Here is a 20,851-nt window from a genome sequence, read left to right as displayed (position 1 = left end):
ATAAAATTAATATTGAAATCAGATGTTGTTGTGATAGGTAGTAATATGGAATGTATGAAATAAGTGGGAAAAAAAATTCCAGTTTTCTCTGATGAACTGTTGAATTAGAAATCCTTGGTTGTAGTTTTTCGGGTTCCGTACCTCAATGGTAAAAAAGGAACCCTTGTAGGATCACTGTGTTGTCTGTCCATCTGTCTGGATTATAGTTAAAGATCCCTTTTCCAAGGAAAAGTAGAAGTATCAGGCGGGAATTTGACGCATACTAAGGTCTATGGTTCCTTGGCAGTGCAAAAATGTGCCATTGAATGCAGTTCAAAGATATGGCTATTTTTTGATACTCTCAAACTCGCTCATCAAAATCTATAGGGCACTTCGCCTTGAAATTTAAATGAAATTTGGCAAGAAGCAAGGTTTCATAGTTTAAGTAAATGGAAAAAATTGGAAAATTTGTAATTATATCACAAAAAATAAAATAATTATTATTATATCCATACATTGGACTCGTAATCCATCAAGAATCTCAGAAACTAATGTAGGGATTTTGATCTAGTTTTCAGTAATAGGAAGAGTGTAGAAAATTTAAAAAGATTTCTGCCAATTGACTGAGCTAAGATAAAGTGAAGTCACTTGCCACTGTGGGAGAGATTCCTTTGCCACATAGCAGTGGTAGGCATAAGGCTGGCTGACTGCTGCGCTGGCACTTATCATCGCAGGCCCTTAACAAAGTTCTTATTCTACAGACAGACATTCCTTGACAGTCTATGCTTGCAATATGTGCAGCATTTGCAATGTTTCAAAGCAGAATAATACTGGTAACTAATGCAGGATTGCATTTCCATTGTATGGGATGAGGTTCCAATGACCCATAAAATATTCATTGAAGCACTTCGCAGAAGAGGTCAACATTGAGCAACAACAATAGCCATATGGCCAGCTGTACCATTTTCTTCTCTTGTGACTTCCATCAAATGATAACAGTAATTGCAAGAGTGATTAGAGTAGATAGTCAACACATCTGCAGTTCCCAAATAGTATTGCATGTTAATAGAACTCCAGAATTAATAAAGCAAATGGAAAAATTACTTGAGGTTTTACACGTGTTGGAAGAATCTCCTACAGTCCGAATTTTAGCCATGTCTTTTCAAATTTCCAGTTCTCAGTACGTTAGATGTCTCCCCGCTCACTTCAGTGTTTCATTGTCCCTATCATGTAGCCATCACACATGTGCTTTCTCCTTTCTCTTAATGACATCTCCACATTACTCATTAAACAATCTTTTTCCCTGTTTTTTCTTTCTACACATCACTTTATGCACAATGTCTGTCACCATTTTGTGCCATACTTTCTCCATGCCTTTGCTTATCTGCATTGTGTGGTATATCAAAAAGTTTCATTTTTTCTACTCTTTTTAATTTTGCCATGTCAAACACTGAGTTTCCATTCATTTGTTTTCTTACCAGATATGAACTTTTCTAGGTTTAGCTTTATTTTCACCAAGAATTGCCAGTCTCATACTCTCTGCTGCTCTTTGAGCCATGACATCTTTCACTGTTTGCCTATACTGCATGTCTGTCATTACATTATCTGTCTGATTGATAGTTTTTCCATCCAGTGAGCATCATTTTCTTAAATGAAATTTCTTACGGGTGAATGTTGTTGTTATGACGTTCATGTTCTTTATAGTGGCAAATGTAATCATCCCGAAGCAGTTAACATGATTTCTTCATGCACGCTGTACTTTCGTATGGTCGGAAAGTAAATGTTTTCTTTTCTTACTTCAGTGTTAAAATCACCTAGAAGTAAATGTGTATTTCTTTTTTAGTCTTCGTAATAAACATGGTCTAGCCCACCATAAAACTTCTTTTTCATCATTTGTTTTGTCTTCAGTAGGGACACGGACGTTGAATGTGGTGGTATAGCTTTTCTGCTCAATTGTCACGTATGTCAAACAGCTTTCTCACAGCTTTGAACTCCTTCACTTTGTTTTCCATGCTCTTATTGATGTCAAAACCTGCACCAAATTGTCTTTCAGATCCTTCTCCATAAAAAATTGTTGTGTTCCTATCTGCTTCTCATTTCCCTTCACCCATCCTTCTAGTTTCCTGCAGCTCCACTACACCTATTGTGTACCGTATTTACTCGAATCTAAGCCGCACTCGAATCTGAGCCGCACCTGAAAAATGAGACTCGAAATCAAGGAAAAAAAATTTTCACGAATCTAAGCCACACCTGAAATTTGAGACTCGAAATTCAAGGGGAGAGAAAAGTTACAGGCCGCACCTCCAAATCGAAACAAAGTTGGTCCATTGTAATATGAAACACAATTTAGGTCGAATGAATGACGATACAGCTACAGTAGTTTGGTTCGAGTCGTAAGCTTAGCAGTTAAGCTTTACCATTGCTATGCGTCAGGCGCTCCGTCCGTATTTATACGGGTACCCTTCCTTTTTCACGTGCTTCGTTTGGTTTGAATTGATTGCATATTTTTCTTTGATCTGATAACTGCCGTTCTCTTTTTTATAGGTGTTTACGTCACTCTATGCTGAAAATGCATTACTGTAGTGTGTCATGCATTGTTTGTTGCATTCTCATAATGAGCGTTTACGGCCTGTCGCTGCTCGCGGCATGGCTTGCTTTTGTGCGCGCTACTGCTGCTTACAATAAAAAAAAGGAGAGGAATTGTCTCATTCACGAAACAATGGCAAGAGACTGCTATTTGTTGTTACTTACACTGATGCTTTCTTTGATAATGATCAACAAGAACCAAATAGTAGACTTCGTATGATAGAAGATGTTCTGAACGAGAGTTTAGCGAAAATTTTTCTCTGTTTGAAAATCTTTGCAGGCACCTCTTTAGTACATTACATTCTGCACAGAAATTAGTCATCTTAGATTTAAAAATCTAGTAAATTGCTGTGCTTCATTTCTGACTGTATCACTATTAGGATAAGAATAATACAAATATAAACATGACATTATATGTATATTCTTCCGCGTTTGCTGTTGTCTCGGTCTAGTTTCTTAGTTTATTAGGCAGACAGGATTTAAATGAGATAGCAGCAAATACGAAATAATACATGGTAGAATGTCTATATTCGTATTATTCTTATGGTGAAGAGAATACTGCATGTGATTCACAATTCATAAAAGTTCCTATTAGAAACCATCTCTCCTCACAGGTAGGAAAAAATTCAGAACGTAATATTGACAAACATCCCAAACATTATTTCCAGTCGGATTTTCGTAGTACATTGAAATGCTGCTACTTTCGAAGATGAACAATACGGAATTTGTATTTACTTCGTTGGATAATGTATGAAAATGCAGTGGTCGAAACTCGGAGCGGAGAAAAAAATATTGTCTTCCACTTTTTTTTTAAATTTATTTACTGAGGTTCTGGCGACAGTATTTATCTTTGTGCCCGCAAAGCATGCCTGTGTAGCGCTACATATATTCGACAGCAGAAGTTAGTTGTGGCGGCACCTACCAACATTTTTCAGAACTTCCACGTACTTTGCACTCGATTCTAAGCCTCAGGCGGTTTTTTGGAATACAAAAACCGGAAAAAAGTGCGGCTTAGATTCGAGTAAATACGGTAATGTGTTGTCTCTGATGCTACCACCATAACGACCCTTACAGTTGAGACTTTGGATGTTCCAGTTTGCTATGACAAAATCGTTCATCAGTTTTTCTTGCTGTGTTTGTCTTCCAATTAATCTCTCTGATATACAAGGTGTATTTGTCAATTTTTTAACTTCATTAAATTTTTATGGTGTAGGGTTGTCAGCACTATGACCACCTCCAACCTGGAGGACCAGGGGCTCTTCTGTCGGGGTTGCCATATCCTAGCCATAAGAATCAAGTTTAAGGTGCCAGGTGTTGACCCTCACATTTTGCAGTGATAGATAGGATTTACTGGCTTCAAACACAGCTGCCATGTTTGCCAAAAACTTTACTCGAGTTACTGGATATACCTATTAGACTTAAGTATGAACCCTCAAAACTTACCCAGTCATTTACCCTCCTCCGTCCTCACATGGGCTTTGGCCTGGCTATGGGCCTGCCCTGCCTCGTTGATATAAAAACCAATTGCCTTTGTCTATTGGCATTGCCTGCCTCCATCAGTGAAGTATGTGAAGGAAGATAAATCAGTAGATGGAAAGCAAGAGGAAGAGATTGGAATATAAAGGAAGATGGAGCATTGTGAAGCACACAGTGACACACTGCTGAGAACTGTCCCACTGGGTTAGACATGCCAGTAGCTATGCTGTTGCGGGCACAGCTCTCAGCCTTAAGCATTTCGAGATTTGACTACCCTGCCATTACCACTGTTTTACTTTAATTTTCATCTTACCTCTTTACAAGACACAATCCATTCCATTCAGCTGCTCTTCAAAGTCCTGTGCTGTCAGATACAATTGCAATGCTATCGGTAAACTTTTTTAAGTTTTTATTTTTCTCTCTTAATCTTAATTCCCTTTTCAAATTTTTCTCTGATTTCCTTTAATGTTTGCTCAGTGTCCTGTGTAATGAACATCATCAGAAATTGGATTAATCCTGTCTCTCAAACTTCTGAACTACTGCTTCCCTTTCATGTCATATGACTCATATAATGCTACTTTAAGAATTTCAAAGATTATAGTCCAGTCAACATTGTCCAAATTTACAGATGCTGTAAATCCGGGATTGCTTTTCATCAATATGTCTTGTAAGACAAGTTGTAAGGTGGATATTGCCTCATTTGTTCCTATATTTCTCTGGAAAAGTCACTTGTTTTTGACCTGTTTGGCTTCTATACCATATTTACTCGAATCTAACTCGCACTTTTTTTCCGGTTTTTGTAATCCAAAAAACCGCCTGCGGCTTAGAATCGAGTGCAAAGTAAGCGGAAGTTCTGAAAAATGTTGGTAGGTGCCGCCACAACTAACTTCTGCCGTCGAAAATATGTAGCGCTACACAGGCTTGCTTTGCAGGCACAAAGATAAATACTGGCGCCAAAACCTCTGCGCCGTTAAAAAAAAAAAAAGTGAAAGACGAGCTTTTTTTCTCCGCCCCGAGTTTCGACCACTGCATTTTCATACATTATCCAACGAAACAACGAAGTAAATACAAATTCTGTATTGTTATCTTCGAATGTAGCAGCATTTCAATGTACTAAAAAAATCCGACTGGCAAGACTGTTTGGGGTTTTTGTCAATATGGCTAACTCTATGTTCTGAATTTTTTCCTACCTGTGAGAAGAGATGATTGCTAATAGGAACTTTTATGAATTGTGAATCACATGCAGTATTCTCTTCACCATAAGAATAATACGAATATAAACATTTTGCGATGTATTCTTTCGTGTTTGCTGCTATCTCATTTAAATTCTATCTGCCTAATAAACTACGAAACTAGAGTGAGACAACAGCAAACGCGGAAGAATATACATATCATGCCATGTTTATATTCGTATTATTCTTATGGCTAATAGTGATACAGTCAGAAATGAAGCACGGCAATTGACTAGATTTTTAAATCTAAGATGACTAATTTCTGTGCAGAATGTAATGTAATGTACTAAAGCGGCGTCTGAAAAGATTTTCAAACGGGGAAAAATTTTCGCTAAGCTCTCGTTCAGAACATCTTCTATCATATGCAGTCTATTATTTGGTTCTTGTTGATCACTATCAAAGAAAGCAGCAGTGTAAGTAACAACAAATAGCAGTCTCTTGCCATTGTTTCGCTAATGAGACAATTCCTCTCTTCTTCTTCTTCTTCTTTTTAAAAAAGCTGCGGTAGCACGCAGAAAAGCAAACCATGCCGCGAGTGGCGACAGGCCGTGAACACGCGATATCAGAATGCGACAAACAATGCATGACGCAGTACAGTAATGCATTTTCAGCTTAGTGACGTTAACATCTATAACAAAGAAAATGGCACTTATCAGATCAAAGAAAAATAAGCAATCAATTCAAACCAGACGAAGCACGTGAAAAAGGAAGGGTACCCATATCAAAACGGACGGAGTGCCTGACGCATAGCAATGGCTACCTTGTAAAGCTTAACTGGCTTAACTGCTAAGCTTATGACTCGAACCAAACTACTGTAGTTGTATCGTCATTCATTCGACCTAAATTGTGTCTCATATTAAAATGGACCAACTTTGTTTCGATTTGGAGTGCGGCCTAAAACTTTTCTCTCCTCGTGAATTTAGAGTCTCAAATTTCAGGTGCGGCTTAGATTCGGGAAAATTTTTTTCCTTGATTTCGAGTCTCATTTTTCAGGTGCGGCTTAGATTCGAGTAAATATGGTAGTTGTAAATTGTAGAGCAGACAGGTGAACCCCCACTATCTTTAACGCACTTTGTCTCAAGGAGCAACTATAAACTGTTTCACAAAGTAATGCTGAACCTTCCTTAATGTACCTTTTATACAAGTGACGATGCAATGCGTTCATTTCCCACTAATTTAATAACGATACACAAGTATAGGAAATAGTAGCTAGTGTAACTAATGCAAGAAACACATGTTAATAAAATCTACGTAAATTACCCCATGGTGCATTGCACTGGTAGACAGGAAACTGATCTTTAAGGCCTGTGGAGCAGTTAACAGTAATATGGTAAGGATAAGTTACTACTCACCACATCGAGGAGATGTTGAGCTGCAGAATCACAATGAGATTGTACTAGAAATATTCAGCTATCAGACTAAGTTCTTCATCAGATGGAGCTGACAAGTGCATGGGTCCACCCCACCCCCACTTCTGGCACTCCAGCCTGTAACCCTCCACACACACACACACACACACACACACTCATCGCAGAGTAATATATTGGGATTCTTTGAGTTGTAGAGTCTAGTTTTGAAATGAATATTGTGTCAAGGACTGTTAAAAATTTTACATTCCTTACCTGGATAGGATATGATAAAACAATTGCCCTAATTACAATAACTGCCTATGTGCCCTCTGAATAATGTGCCGCACTGCTGCACATGGTCACGTGATGGCCTGCTACACATGAAATTTCAAACAGAAATGCGACGAAACGTGTATGAGCAGAGCAGACACCAAGCATGGGCTTCCTACATCATCGTAGCAGTGTGTGCATGATAATGCTTGTCTTCTGGCGTTCTCTGGCAACTGCTCAAACCAACCTGTTTCTAATGGTTCATGGGACAGTATTGCGAATGGTGGTTTGAGAAGCATTACTTTCAAAGAAATTTCATTTTATGTAAGATGAATTATTGTTGTGAGAATTTGCAATGAATTTCTTAAAATCTTATTCAAAACTTAACACTTTGAGAATCAAAATTCCAGGCCCCAGAAGAGCAGACATTGACGTCATCATTTAAAATTTCCCTGTCGCATTTGTGTTTGGCCTATCTTAAAGGGTAACACATGAGTAAAAAGACTGACATTATATGTGAAAGCTTAGCATTTCTTGTAGCTATACTATATGCATTAGATTTAAACCTTGAACTTTTTGTGTTTGTCTTCGCACTACTTAACAGTGATGTTTCTATTGGCTAAATACATAATCTGTCCTATGCTCTAACTATTTGCTGTCATTTGCTGGTTAGATAAGGTGATGTGATCTATGATTGGCTGTTAAAGCATATCTCAATCCCAGTGTCAGTGGATTGGAAACTAATGTGATGTATTTGGTGGAATTCCTATTTATACTTCTGTAATACGAAAATATGCAGCATACATGTTGCTGTGCATCAAAGATCTTTACAAAACTTTTTTTTTTTTTTTTTTTTTTTTTTTTTTTTTTTTTTTTTTTTTTTTTTTGCTGGTGGGGATGTTCTGTGCCAGTGAGCCAGTGTATAAAACTTGACCATTCAAAGGCATGATATTAGGAGAAAGTATACTCTCACTTAACACAGAGAAATTGTATTTTCACCCGAAAATGTGTATTTTAAACTGGGAACTATGGGAAATTTTCTCCTTGTCCACATGTACAGTCTGTCAAGAAATCTGTCTATTATGGAATGTAAATGTATTTGGGTACTTCTCTTTGGATATGTACTTGAGGGGGGTACCTAAAGATACTTCACAGGAAAATGGCCTTAGCAGTTCACACTAACAATATGGCCCCATTCAACTGTGTCTGTTTACCAGTACTTCATCCTCACCCTACCACCACTAGCAACTAGGCAAAGATGAGAACGTAGCTAATCTTCAGTACCTTCCTCAATTTACCAAGGTCACTAATGCTGTTGAATATGGATATCTCATTAATATAATCAAGCAAGTCTTTTATTTTTAGTGCTACAAAACGACTGAGTAATGTAAGGTCTTAGTGGTTTGTTGTGATTAACATCAACTGATTTAATCTCCTGTAACAACATTAGTGGAAATGCATCACAAAACAAAACAGTAAAACTTAGTTGAATTTTGCTGGATATCAAAAGTTACTCAAAATAGGTGTTCCAGGGCAATCTCTTCAGTAAGTGTTGTGGAAAAACAGAAATATTTTTTCAATCTGATGTACATCTCTGTAGTTACATGAAGCTTTGTCATTAAAAAAATTCATAAGACACTGGTGAACACCTATTAAGAATGTGTCAGGCGATGAAGATACATTTCATGCAACTATTGCTCCCATCTGTGACCCATGATTTAAAAATAAACACTTCACCTATATTGCTACTCATGAGCAAAGGAAGCTTACAACAAACTATAGACATGTAATAACCAAAGAAACTTTGAAGACATCAGGAGACGAATTTCAAATGATTGTATAACAGAAATTGAAAATGTATGTTTAGATATTGAATTGCATGTGGGAGGTGAAACTGATTTGCAATCACAGTGAACTTATTTGCTAAAATATAAAGTGGAATTGACTACATACACTTTTGTTGGTGTGATTTCGGGTTGTAAATCTTAGATATAGAAACATCTTTATTACTGTATTCCATTAAGTTTAGTTTAGTGCCCACGTATAATGGGAATCCAGAAATAGTGCCAGAATACATCCATTAATAATAAATTGTCCAGTCACATTAATCACTTTTCGCAGTGCCGACCTGTGCGAAACTTGGAGGTGGAGTCAATGAGGGGTTTTTTGAATTTAATGACAGGTATGTGAAACCAAGCCAACTCCAGTGCCCTGTGGTCATCTGCAATAGATTTCTCAGTTGTCAAAGGCATGAACTCTCCAATCAAGGTGATCTCACGTGTTCTTGATTGGATTTAAATCAGGGGAGTTGGGTGGTCAGGGGACTACGGTAAACTCTCTGTGGTGCTCTTCTAACAACACACATACATTGTTCCTTCTGTGCTGCAAGTCTATCCTCTTGTTATTCTTTTTTCCCTCCCTTGGGGAACATGTCTGGGGTATTATTGGGAATGTTCTGCATTCAGACACTGATGTATGAACAGTATCAATTTTAGTTTTCGCTCCCTTTTCCTTTCTTTGTTTACCTTCTCCTCTCGTGCCTCCGCTTTGGCATTTGAGGATCCTCTTTTTCTTCTTCCTCCCTGTGCGCTCCTGAAGGCTGGCCCACGCGTCTGATGCATAACAGTTAAGTGGGTAACGTGTAATTCCCAGCCCCAGGTTGACAGGTAGGGTTTGCACGTACCCCCTGGTATGGGCCAGGCCCAGGGAGGGGTGATTACCTGAGCTGCAACCTTCCCAAATTGCCAATTGGTCCCTCTGTCAGATGTTTGGTAAGTATGACCTGAGGTGTGAACAAACACAGGGCGGTGCGCCCCCTTGTGAAGGGAGTGTGCCATCGGAGATGCTGGCAATCACGGGGGTCTTCTTGCAGTGAGTCAATCATATTCCCAATCAAAGTCTACGAAATATAAACGTAATAAGGCTAATGATTCGAAGACCTTTCCCGCTGCACCATGGTTTCTCGTGGTCTCACGTACTGAACACGGTCAGTCCTTCCCAACGGTCAGTCCTTCCACAAGGTAAATCCGTTCATTATTCAGAAAGGTGTTGATGCAATTGCTGGCCTTGTGAAATCCTGCTTTTGTTTATGGAATGGCATTTTGCTTTTGGAGACTGCTTCTGATTCTCAAACACAACAACTGCTTGCTGCCTCACTTCTCCACGGCTACCCTGTTCATGTCGAGGCCCATAAAACTTTGAATTATTCTCGTGGTGTAATTTACATCAGGTTGCTCGACGGTCTAACAGAGGCCGAAATCCAATCTTACCTCTCTGATCAGGGTATCGTTGCCGTCCATCATGTAATGAAAAAGGTAGATTCCTCCTTAGTGCCCACCTGCACTCTTTTCCTGACCTTTGATAGAGTGGTGCTGCAGTCCAAGATCAAAGCAGGCTGTGAAATTATCACAGTCCGGCCATACATTCCGAACCCGATGCACTGCTACCAGTGTCATTGCTTAAACCACACTAGAATGTCTTGTCGACACCCAGCCAAATGTGCAACCTGTGGTAGGGATGCACATGAGGGCGATTGTCTGCCTCCTCCCCGCTGTATCAACTGCAATGGCGACCATGGCACTCCTCCCGGGATTGTCCCGTGTATCTTGAGGAATGGGCTGTCCAAGAGTAACCTCCCATGCAGCAGTTATAGTTCTGTTCTTGTTACCCCTCACTCCATGAAGGACATGACCACACAGACATGGGACTTCAAATTCAGTTCTGAGATTGTGAAATTGCCCAGTGTCAAGTTGGCATCGCCATCCCCCCATTCTGCTGTGCAACAAACCGTCAAACTCTCACCTCAAGGGGTGAAGCTACCAGCTACACAACCAGTAAGCAGGAAAGGACAGGAGTACTCCCGTAAAGACTTCCTCTGCACCTCCAGCCAAACAACACCAGAGTCTTTCTCTAACCGGAAAGGCTCGAAGTAGTCCACCAAAGGCAAACGGTCTTCTCCTTCGCCAACTCGAAGATCCTGTTCGACAATGTTGCCATGTGGTACCTTATCGCGGCCAGCCTCTGTCTCACCGGTGTGCACCACCAACCGTTTTTAAGCATTGGGCTCTACAGACAGATCGCACAAGCAAGCCAATGCTTCTGTGTACCCTATCGAGCAGGATTCTATTGCTTCTGTGCCCTGTAGTAGCGACTCTACACCGACTGTCCTCCTGTGGCCGCCGATTTGACGCCCCTACATCTCTTCCTCCTCTTGACTGTCCTCCAATGGGATGTTCTCGGCCTTTGGTCCCACAAAGAGTATTTACAGCTGCTTTTAGCATCACAGCAGTCCCTTGTACTGTGCCTTCAGGAAACGAAATTGCACCCTCACGACCGCTTTGAGCTTTCACATTACTTACTGATTCTTTTTTACCTTCCCCCTGAGGTCGGCATTCCATCTCATGGGGGTGTCCTGGTGCTTATATGGGATGACATTCATAGTCAATCCATCTCCCTGACTACCCGTCTTGAAGCTGTTTCAGTTTGCCTTTTCCTTCCCCGCCTGACTTTTTTCCTCTGTACAATTTATGTACCTCTGTCATGCGATGTTACCAGGGCAGACTTCCTTCAGATTATTGGGCAACTATCTCTCCCATTTCTGCTCCTCGGTGACTTTAATGCGCATCATTCCCTTTTGGGTTCTCCTCTTCTGCCTTAACACTGAAGCACCCACTTTCCTTTCTGACTCCTTGCACGTCTATTCCTATTAGAAGCTATCCTTTTGCACTGCCCAGTTTGCCCATCACATTGAGTGGTCCGTTCTTTCTGACACCTACTCAAGCGACCATTTTCCGTTGCTCTCCGTTTCCTGAGTCCCGCCCCATCCGTATGCACACCCAAATAGCAGCTTACTAAGGCTGACTGGCAGCTTTACTCCTCCTTGCCGAGCTTCAACAAGATTTCCCCAATTGTGGTGACCCGGTGGACTATCCCACCAACGTTATCCTTACTGCTGCAGAACGTTCCATTCCTCGCACTTCCTCTTCACCATGCCGTGTCCCAGTCCCTTGGTGGAATGAGGCATGCCGCGATACAATTTGCACACAGAGATGTGCTCTCCATGTTTTTAGCAGTATTCCCACAATGGCAATCTGCATTCATTATGTACAATGCGTACGAAGTGTCGTCGCATTCTTCGGGATAGCAAACAAGCTAGCTGGATTTCAATAACTAGTTCTTTTAACATTTCCACCCATTCCTCTGTCGTGTGGGCCAACCTCCAACAGCTCTCTTGAACCAAGACCGATTCCCCCATTTGTGGCCTCACAATAGCAGACTATGTTATCATGGACCCTATTACTATCTCCAACACCTTGAACCACCATTTTGCAGACGTTTCGAGCTCTTCCCACTATCACCCTGCCTTCCGCTATAGGAAACGAGTGGAGGCGGCTCAGCCCCTTCTCTTCTCTGAATCATGAGTGTTACAATGCCGCCTTTACTATGAGGGAGCTCGATCATGCTCTCAATTCATCTCAATCCTCCGCCCCAGGGCCAGATGCCATCCACATTCAGATGTTACAGCACCTTTGTCTTGCAGGAAAGCACTTTCTGCATAGCCCGTACAACTGCATCTGGGCAGACGGCGCATTTCCTGGATTCTGGCTTGAAGCCACTGTCATACCCATACCTAAGACCGGTAAGGACAAAAACCTTCCTTCTAGCTACCACCCCATCTCTCTTACCAGTTGCGTTTGCAAGGTGATGCACCATATGATTAATGCTCGGTTATTACGGTGGTTAGAGTCTCGCAATTTACTGATGAATACACAGAGTGGATTTTGGACACGGAGTTCTGCAGTTGACAATCTCGTTACTTTGCCCACCGATGTCATGAATGGTTTTCTGTGGTAATTCCAGACTGTGGCCATGTTTTTTGATTTGGGGAAGGCCTAAAACTCCTGCTGGCGAACTGGTATCCTCTGTTCTCATTACATGTGGGGCTTCCGTGGCCACCAGCCCTGTTTCCTTCAGGCATTTTTACAAGATCAAGTTTTCGATGTGCATGTGGGTTCTGCCTTGTCAGACACCTTTATCCAGGAAAACAGTGTGGGCTTGTCTCCCACTGGGCATCTCCGGCTCCCTTTTCATTGACGATTTTGCCATCTATTGCAGTTCTCTGTGGACCTGTCTCACTGAGCGGCTTCTTCAGTGGTGTCTTGATCGTCTTTACTCCTGTAGCATCAACAATGGCTTTCACTTGTCCACTGACAAAACCGTCTGTATGAATTTCTGGCGACGCAAGTGGTTTCTCCTACCATCTTTAGATCTTGGGCGTGTTGCCCTTCCGTTTGTTGAAACTATGAAATTCCTGGGGCTAATACTCCATTTGAAACTATCTTGGTCCTCCCATATATCTTACCTGGCAGCCCGCTGTATGCGGTTCCTCAATGTCCTACCTATCCTCAATGGTACTTCCTGGGGTGTTGATCGAACCACCCTCCTCTGTTTGTACCTTATCCATTTGAAACTCGACTATGGGTGCTTTGTTTATGCATCTGCATGCCCATCTGTTTTACGCCGTCTCAACACTATCCACCATCGCAACATCCGTTTGACCACAGGTGCCTTTTACACCACCCCGGTTGAGAGTCTGTATGCTGAAGCTGCTGAACTACCTCTGTCCTACTGCCGTGACTTTCTCCTCAGCAGCTATGCATGGCGTTTGTCTGCCACGTGTGGCCACCCATCCTATGCCTCCTTCTTTGATAATTCCTATGATTGTCAGTATGGGGCTCGTCCTTCTTGTCTGTTACCTCCTGGAGTCCACTTTCGTCACCTGCTACGGCGGCTTATCTTCACACTACCTGAACCTTCCCCAGCAGATGTGAACCCTTCACCACCTTGGCTTCGTGAAGTGGCCAATGTTAATCTTGACCTTCATTTGCTTCCTAAGGACACTACTCCAGCCTTGGTCTATCACCTTCAGTTACATGACCTTTGCTTGGAACTTCGCGATAGTACCTTTGTATACACTGATGGCTCTCGAACTGACCATGGGGTCAGGTGTGCCTTCGTTATTGGCACCCATGTGTTTCGATATCAGCTTCCAGCACACTCCTCTGTATTTTCAGCTGAGCTCTTCGCCTTGTATCGGGCCACAGAGTGCATCCGGCGACACAGCCTTTTCAATTGTGTCCTCTGCTCAGACTCGCTCAGTACTCCTCAAAGTCTATGTGCACTGTACACTGCCCATCCCTTAGTGCAGCAGGTTCAGGAAAACTGTGAACTGCTCACTCTTGGTGGAGCCATTGCGATGTTTCTGTGGGTTGCTGGTCATGTCGGTCTGCCAGGAAACGAGGCTGCTGACGCAGCTGCCGAAGTTGCAGTCCTCGTACATCAGCCCACGAGTACCTAAATTCCTTCTGATCTCTGTGTTGCTATCTGTCAGGAGGTGGTCTCCCTTTGGCGTCGCCAATGGTCCTCTCTTCACTGGAATAAGCTCCGGCTTATCAAACCTTTCCCAGTGGCTTGGATGACCTCCTTTTGGCCCTCTTGCTGGCAGGAGGTTATTTTAACTCAGCTGAATATTGAGCACTGCCTTTTTAGCCATCACCATTTGCTAAGTGGTGCTGCCCAACCAAGTTGTACACATTGCACTCAAGTTTTAACTGTCTGCCACTTCCTGATGGTATGTCCATTTTTTAACCTTTTACATTTCCATTCGTGTTTGAGGTCTGAGTTATCGACCGTTTTGTCAAATGATGTGCGGACTGTCAACTGTCCCTTACTTTTTACTTTTTATCTGCCAAAGCAATAGGGCGAAGACCATTTAATTTTTAACCTTTGACCTCCGTTTCCGTATGGTGTCTTTTTCTAGCCATTTTTCCATGTGCCTGTTTTTAGCTGTCTTCTTCTGTTTTCAATTGGGACTGACGTATAATCGTTTTTTAACTCCTCTCTGTCTTGGCAATCATGGTTTTGAATTGGGCACATATGACCCCAGTTGTTTTTGTGCCCTAAAACAAAACCAACCAACACATACACTGTGAGCTGTGAGATTCTTTGTATTGTCCTTCAGGCTGATGCCATTGTGCCAAGGAAAAACAAACAGCATGTCGGGTAAAATGGTGCCCAAGGATAGATGCATACTTCTGCTGATCCATTGTGCCTTCCAGAAGATGAGGTCACCTAGGGAATGCCACAGAAACATTCCCCAGACCATAACGCTCCCTCAGTTGTTGCAGGGTATTTTCTTTCAGACATTTCACTTCACATATGCCAATGGCCATCTATCTGATGCAGCATAAAGCGTGATTAATTCAAAAACCCCACCAGTCACCCCTCAGTGGACATCCAGTTGTGGTATTGGTGTGCAAATTCGAGCCTTCATTGCCAATGAACAGATGTCAGCATGGGTGCATGAACCAGACACGTACTGCGGAGGCCTAAACACAGCAACATTCACTGAACAGTCATCCAGGAGACTGTTCGTAGTCCCTCTGTTCATTGGGGCAGTCAGTTGCTTATAAGTTGCACATCTTTTCACCTGTATATATCTATGCAGCTCTTGTTCACCTCTGTTATCAATGGCCTATGGTGCACCACAGTTGCCTCGACGCCGGTTTTGGATAGCGCCATTTTGTCAGACATGGTTTACTTTACCTCAACAGCAGACAGACAGTTTCCAAACTTTACTTTTTCCGAAATGCTTCCACCGTTGGCTTGAAAGCCAATGCTCATGCCCTTTTGGATGTGGGATAAGTCACTCAATTTCTACACTACGAGAATGACTACACTATTTTTCACATCTGACTGACATGCTTTATATACCCACCGCTGCTAGTGCTGATACCTGCTGTCGGAGAGTGGTTATTGCATGTTGACATTGAAGATCAAATTAATGTGACTGGATTGTGTGTAACTCTGTAACAATTTGCTGTTTCGATTAGAATGTGATAGTATTATCATTGGTATTAGTCTACACTCTCCTAACAATTTCACATGTTCTTCCAGATAGTGATCCTTGAGACTTAAAACGAGTCTCAGAAATCATACACACAAATAAATATATAAATGTTCATAATCTTAAATATCTGAAAGATCTTCACTGAGTGCTTTGAAATTTTGACACAACTTTGCATGTGAATACACACGTTTTTATGTACCTATTATACAGGCAAATAGACATGCAACTGTTGAGCAAAATAGTACATAAAATATTATAATGTACATCCTCCCCTCCCCCCCTTCCCCATGAATCATTGGCCTTGCCGTTGGGGGCGAAAGCTCGTGTACCTCGGCAATACAGATAACTGTTATCATAGGTTCAACTACAATGGAGGGGTATCTGTTCAGAGGCCAGACAAACTTATGGTTCCTGAAGAGGGCCTTTTCAGTAGTTGCAGGGGCAACAGTCTGAATGATTGAATGATGTGCTAGCCTTGTTACATGAACCAAAATGGCCTTGCTAGTACTGCAGACAGCTGAAAGTAAGGGGAAACAGCCATAATTTTTCTTGCAGGCATGCTGGTCTTCTGTATTGTTAGTTGATGATGTCATCCTCTTGGCTAAAGTATTCTGGAGAAAAAATAGTCCGCCATTCAGATATCCGTGTGGGGACTACTCTGGAGGATGTAGTCATCAGAAGAAGCAACACAGGTGTTCTATGGATCAGTGTGTGGAATGTTAAATCCATTAATTGAGCAGGTAGGTTAGAAAATTTGAAAAGGGAATGTATAGGTTGCAGTTAGATGTAGGAATTAGTGAAGCTCAGTGGCAGGACGAACATGACTTCTGGTCAGGTGAATACAGGGTTGTGAATACAAAATCAAATAGGGGTAATGCAGGTGTAGGTTTAATAATGAATAAGAAAATAGGAATGTGGGTTAGCGACTATGAACAGCATAGTGAACACAAATATTGTGGCCAAGATACACAAAGCCCACAGTCACCACAGTAGTAAAAGTCTATATGCCAACTAGCTCTGTAGACGATGAATAGATAAAAAAAATAATAAATAAATAAATAATGCATGATGAGATTAAAGAAGCTATTCAGATAGTTAAGGGAGCTGAAACTACAATGTAGTTGTAGGTGACTGGAAGTCAATAGTAGGAAGAGGAAGAGAAGGAAAGTTGTAAGTGAATATGGACTGGGGGGAAGGCCACCTGGTAGAATTTTGCGTAGAGCACTGTTAAATTATCGCTGACACCTGGTTTAAGTCTCGTGAAACAATGTTTTACATGTAGAAGAGACCTAGAGGCACTGGAAGGTTTCAGATGGATTACATAATGGTTAGATTTCGGAGCCAGATTTTAAAATGTAAGACATTTCCAGGGCAGATGTGGACTCTAACCTTTATTTATTGTTTCTGAACTATAGATTAAAAATGAAGAAATTGCAGAAATGTAGGAAATTAAGATGATGGGACCTGGATAAGCTGTAAATACCAGAGACTTAGGAGTTTCAGAGTAATCTTTAGGCAATCATAGGCAAGAACAGCAGAAAAGAGTACAGCAGAAGATAATTTGATAGCTTTGAGAGATAAAATAGAGAAGGCAGCAGATGATCAAATGGGTAAAAAGATGAGGGCAAGTAGAAATCCGTGGATAACACAGGAGGTACTGAATGTAGTTCATGAAAGAAGAAATGCAGGAATGGCTGGAGGGTAAATGTAAGGATGTAGAAGCTTATATCACTAGGGGAAAGGCAGATATAACATGCAGGGAAAATAAAAATGAAAGATGGAATGATGTAAATATCAAGAGCTCAGATGGAAAACCAATCGTAATCAGAGAAGGGAAGTCTGAAAGATGGAATGACTATATAGAAGATCTATACAAGGGAGATGAACTCAAAAGCAATATTGTAGAAACAGAAGAGAATATTGAAGATGAGATGGGAGACATGATACTACGAGAAAAATTTGACAGAGTACTCAAAGACTTAAGTAGAAACAAGTCCTCAAGAGTAGACAACATTCAGCCAGACCTACTTCATAGTCTTGGGAGAACCTGTGATGACAGAACTCTTCCACCTGGTATGAAAGTTGCATGAGATAAGCAAAATAACCTCAGACTTCAAGATGAATGTAATAATTACAGTTCCAAAGTTAGCAGATACTGACAGGTGTGAATATTACCGAACTATCAGTTTAATAAGTCACAGCTGCAAAATACTAACACAAATTCTCTACAAAAGAATGAAAAACTGGTAGAATCCAACCTCGGATAATATAAGTTTGGGATCCAGAGAAATGTAGGAACATGAGAGGTAATACTGACCCTATGACTTCTACTAGAAGATAGATTAAAGAAAAGGAAAAAATATGTTTATAGTGTTTGTAGACTTATTATGTCATTTGTACTAAGATTGCAGTACACGCAAGGTACCTATTTACGCCAACCCCTCTGAGTGGAATGCATTTATTCTAATTAATGTTCATCAACCTGCAGTCTTCTATAGTCTAATGCTTTGGACTACTTAAAGTGGTGAAGTATGTGTGTAAACTCCCACTTCTTTAACGATATGGCTTACTTGAGATTGTCAGCAGACTTTCCTTGTTGGTTAGCTTGCTGCTGCAACCTCCTCTTCTCTTCTTCTCCGAAGTATATTTGCTAGGAACAGGAATTTATCAAGACTCTTATAAAAATGAGCTTACATACGCAGTTTCTTTTGCTTCACTTAACGATGTATATTTAAACATCAAACTTTTACAAATCTCATTCTCCACGTAAACAAACACTGTCAAGTCAGTCTCCTCGCATATTCAAAGGTTAGAAACAAATTTCATTTACACATAATAGAAAGTTGGCTTAGCCAACTCAATTCTAATCCTGAATCTGAATACACGTCTTATAATCTCCCAGTCCAAGACAAGCATTAATTAACAATATTTCAACTGTTCTTTTTTTCACTACAATAGTCAAAGTTGTAAAAAAGCACCGAATAACACAGAAGTTCCTTGAGTCTGCCGTGATCTTTCATTTAACTTTCGTGGCACGACCCGCAAACACTTGACGGTGCGGTTCAACTGCCATGTCTACAGTCTTTTTACTACGCACTTCGGACCTGCACAGACAGGCGACGGGCAGGTCTCACACTTATATTTAAAATATTGTGTGTTCGAGATGGTAGAAGACTGAGTGGTTCTAGAATTTATATGGAAATTCTCGAAACACTACAATAGTAGTTGTCCCCTGCGCAGAAAGCAGCATGTAGGTCGTGAATCGGTTATCTTGAGGCTGTAATAAACTCTTAGTGAGGAACTGATATGAACATTAAAATTTTCAATTAGATTGTTTATATGGGCTGCCACTTGCTTTTTGTTAGAGAATATGAGAAGCTGCACAGTTATATTTCACTTTCTGGATCACAAACAATTTTCATTCTTCACATACCCATCAAAATAACCAAAACAATGAACTGCCTATTTGCGTAGTTACCATAAAATTGTTCTCAATTACACATCCAAATAGCGCTCACATTTACAAATCAGAGATTGCTAATAGTCTTGCTTGGCACCGACCACGGTAACCAACATGTCTGTCCTCCATAATTGCCGAAACAGCTCTGATCGTACAGCCAAATCACTTCGCTCACCATCAAAGCTAGGCGCAATTCGAATATCTCTGAACTGCTTTGTCTGCCTTTTCGTTTAGTGACTGTTTACTATTCTGGCAATTAACACTTTTGAAATAGTGGCATATAGCCTGCTATTGAGAGATGCTTTTAAAAGTATTGCTTTTGCAAGTAAATACATTGTTTAGATTTTCTTATATTATTAAGAGAAGAGACGATTATCATTTTGGCGTGCACCCTCTGAACGCAGTAGCCAATCACAGACAAGAACCACAATTTAGGCAGTCTTTCTCATGATACCCATAAAGAGCAAACCATCTGTCATCAGTACCTCACACCGCATTACATCATCTTGTTGCTGGTGCCTTCTCAACTGCTCTAAGAGCAGCTTCTTGTAGCTGAATATGATGGCTGTAAAGCCAGTCATATTACATAGTTGAGAAAGGAGTGAGACATGATTGTAGCCTATCCCCGATGCTATTCCATCTGTACATTGAGCAGGCAGCGAATGAAACCAAAGAAAAATTTGGAGTAGCATTTAACATCCATGGAGAAGACATAAAAGCTCTGAGGTTTGCCAGTGACATTGTAATTCTTTCAGAAATGGGGAAAGACTTGGAAGAACAGTTGAATGGAATGGTCAGTGTCGTGAAAGGAACCTATAAGGTGAACATAAACAAAAGCAAAACATGGATAATGGAATGTAGCTGAATTAAATCAGATGATGCTGAGGAAATTAGATTAGGAAATGAGACCCTTAAAATAGCAGATAAATTTAGCTATTTGTGCTGCAAAATAACTGATTATGGCCAAAGTAGAAAGGATATAAAACGTAGAATGGCAGTGTCAGAAAAAAAAGAGATTTGTTGACACTGAATATAGGCTTCAATGTTAGGAAGTGTCACCTGAGCTTATTTGTGTGCAATGTAGCCCTGTATGGAAGTGAAACATGAATGATAAACAGTTTAGACAAGAAGAGGGTAGAAGCCGCTGAAATGTGGTGCTACAGAAGAATGCTGAAGGTTATATGTGTAGATCATGTAACTAATGAGGTACTGAATGGAATTGGAAAAAAAAAAAAATTTGTGGCACAACCTGACTAGGAGGAGGGATTGGTTGACAGGACACAACCTGAGACATCAAGGAATCACCAGTGTAGCACTGGAGGGAAGTGTGGGTGGTAAAAATTGTAGAGGATGACCAAGAGATGAAACATTAAGCAGATTGAAAAGGATGGAGGTTGCAATAGTTATTGAGAGATAAAGAGGCTTGCACACGATAGAATAGCATTGAGAGCTACTTCAAACCAGCCTGGTCTGAAGACCCTAGCAACAACAACAACAACAACAACAACAAAAATGTATAATATATAAATGTCTAATTTATGAAGGGGAAACATTGTTGCCAAAATGTCAGAGTTCTTGACAGATTTACCTA

The 20,851-nt window shown here is 40.9% G+C and overlaps 1 protein-coding gene across 1 annotated transcript in view; it reads left to right on the top strand.

Annotated features, from left to right (window-relative positions):
* LOC126203787 (uncharacterized) overlaps nucleotides 1–20,851 on the top strand; it is a 140,850-nt gene that overhangs the window by 45,702 nt on the left and 74,297 nt on the right. The gene's annotated exons all lie outside the window — the stretch shown is intronic.

This window comes from Schistocerca nitens, chromosome 9 (genome assembly GCF_023898315.1).
Source record: "Schistocerca nitens isolate TAMUIC-IGC-003100 chromosome 9, iqSchNite1.1, whole genome shotgun sequence".
NCBI lineage: Eukaryota > Metazoa > Arthropoda > Insecta > Orthoptera > Acrididae > Schistocerca > Schistocerca nitens.
The sequence above is the reverse complement of the archived record's forward strand: the minus strand, read 5'-3'. Positions and strand labels throughout refer to the sequence as shown.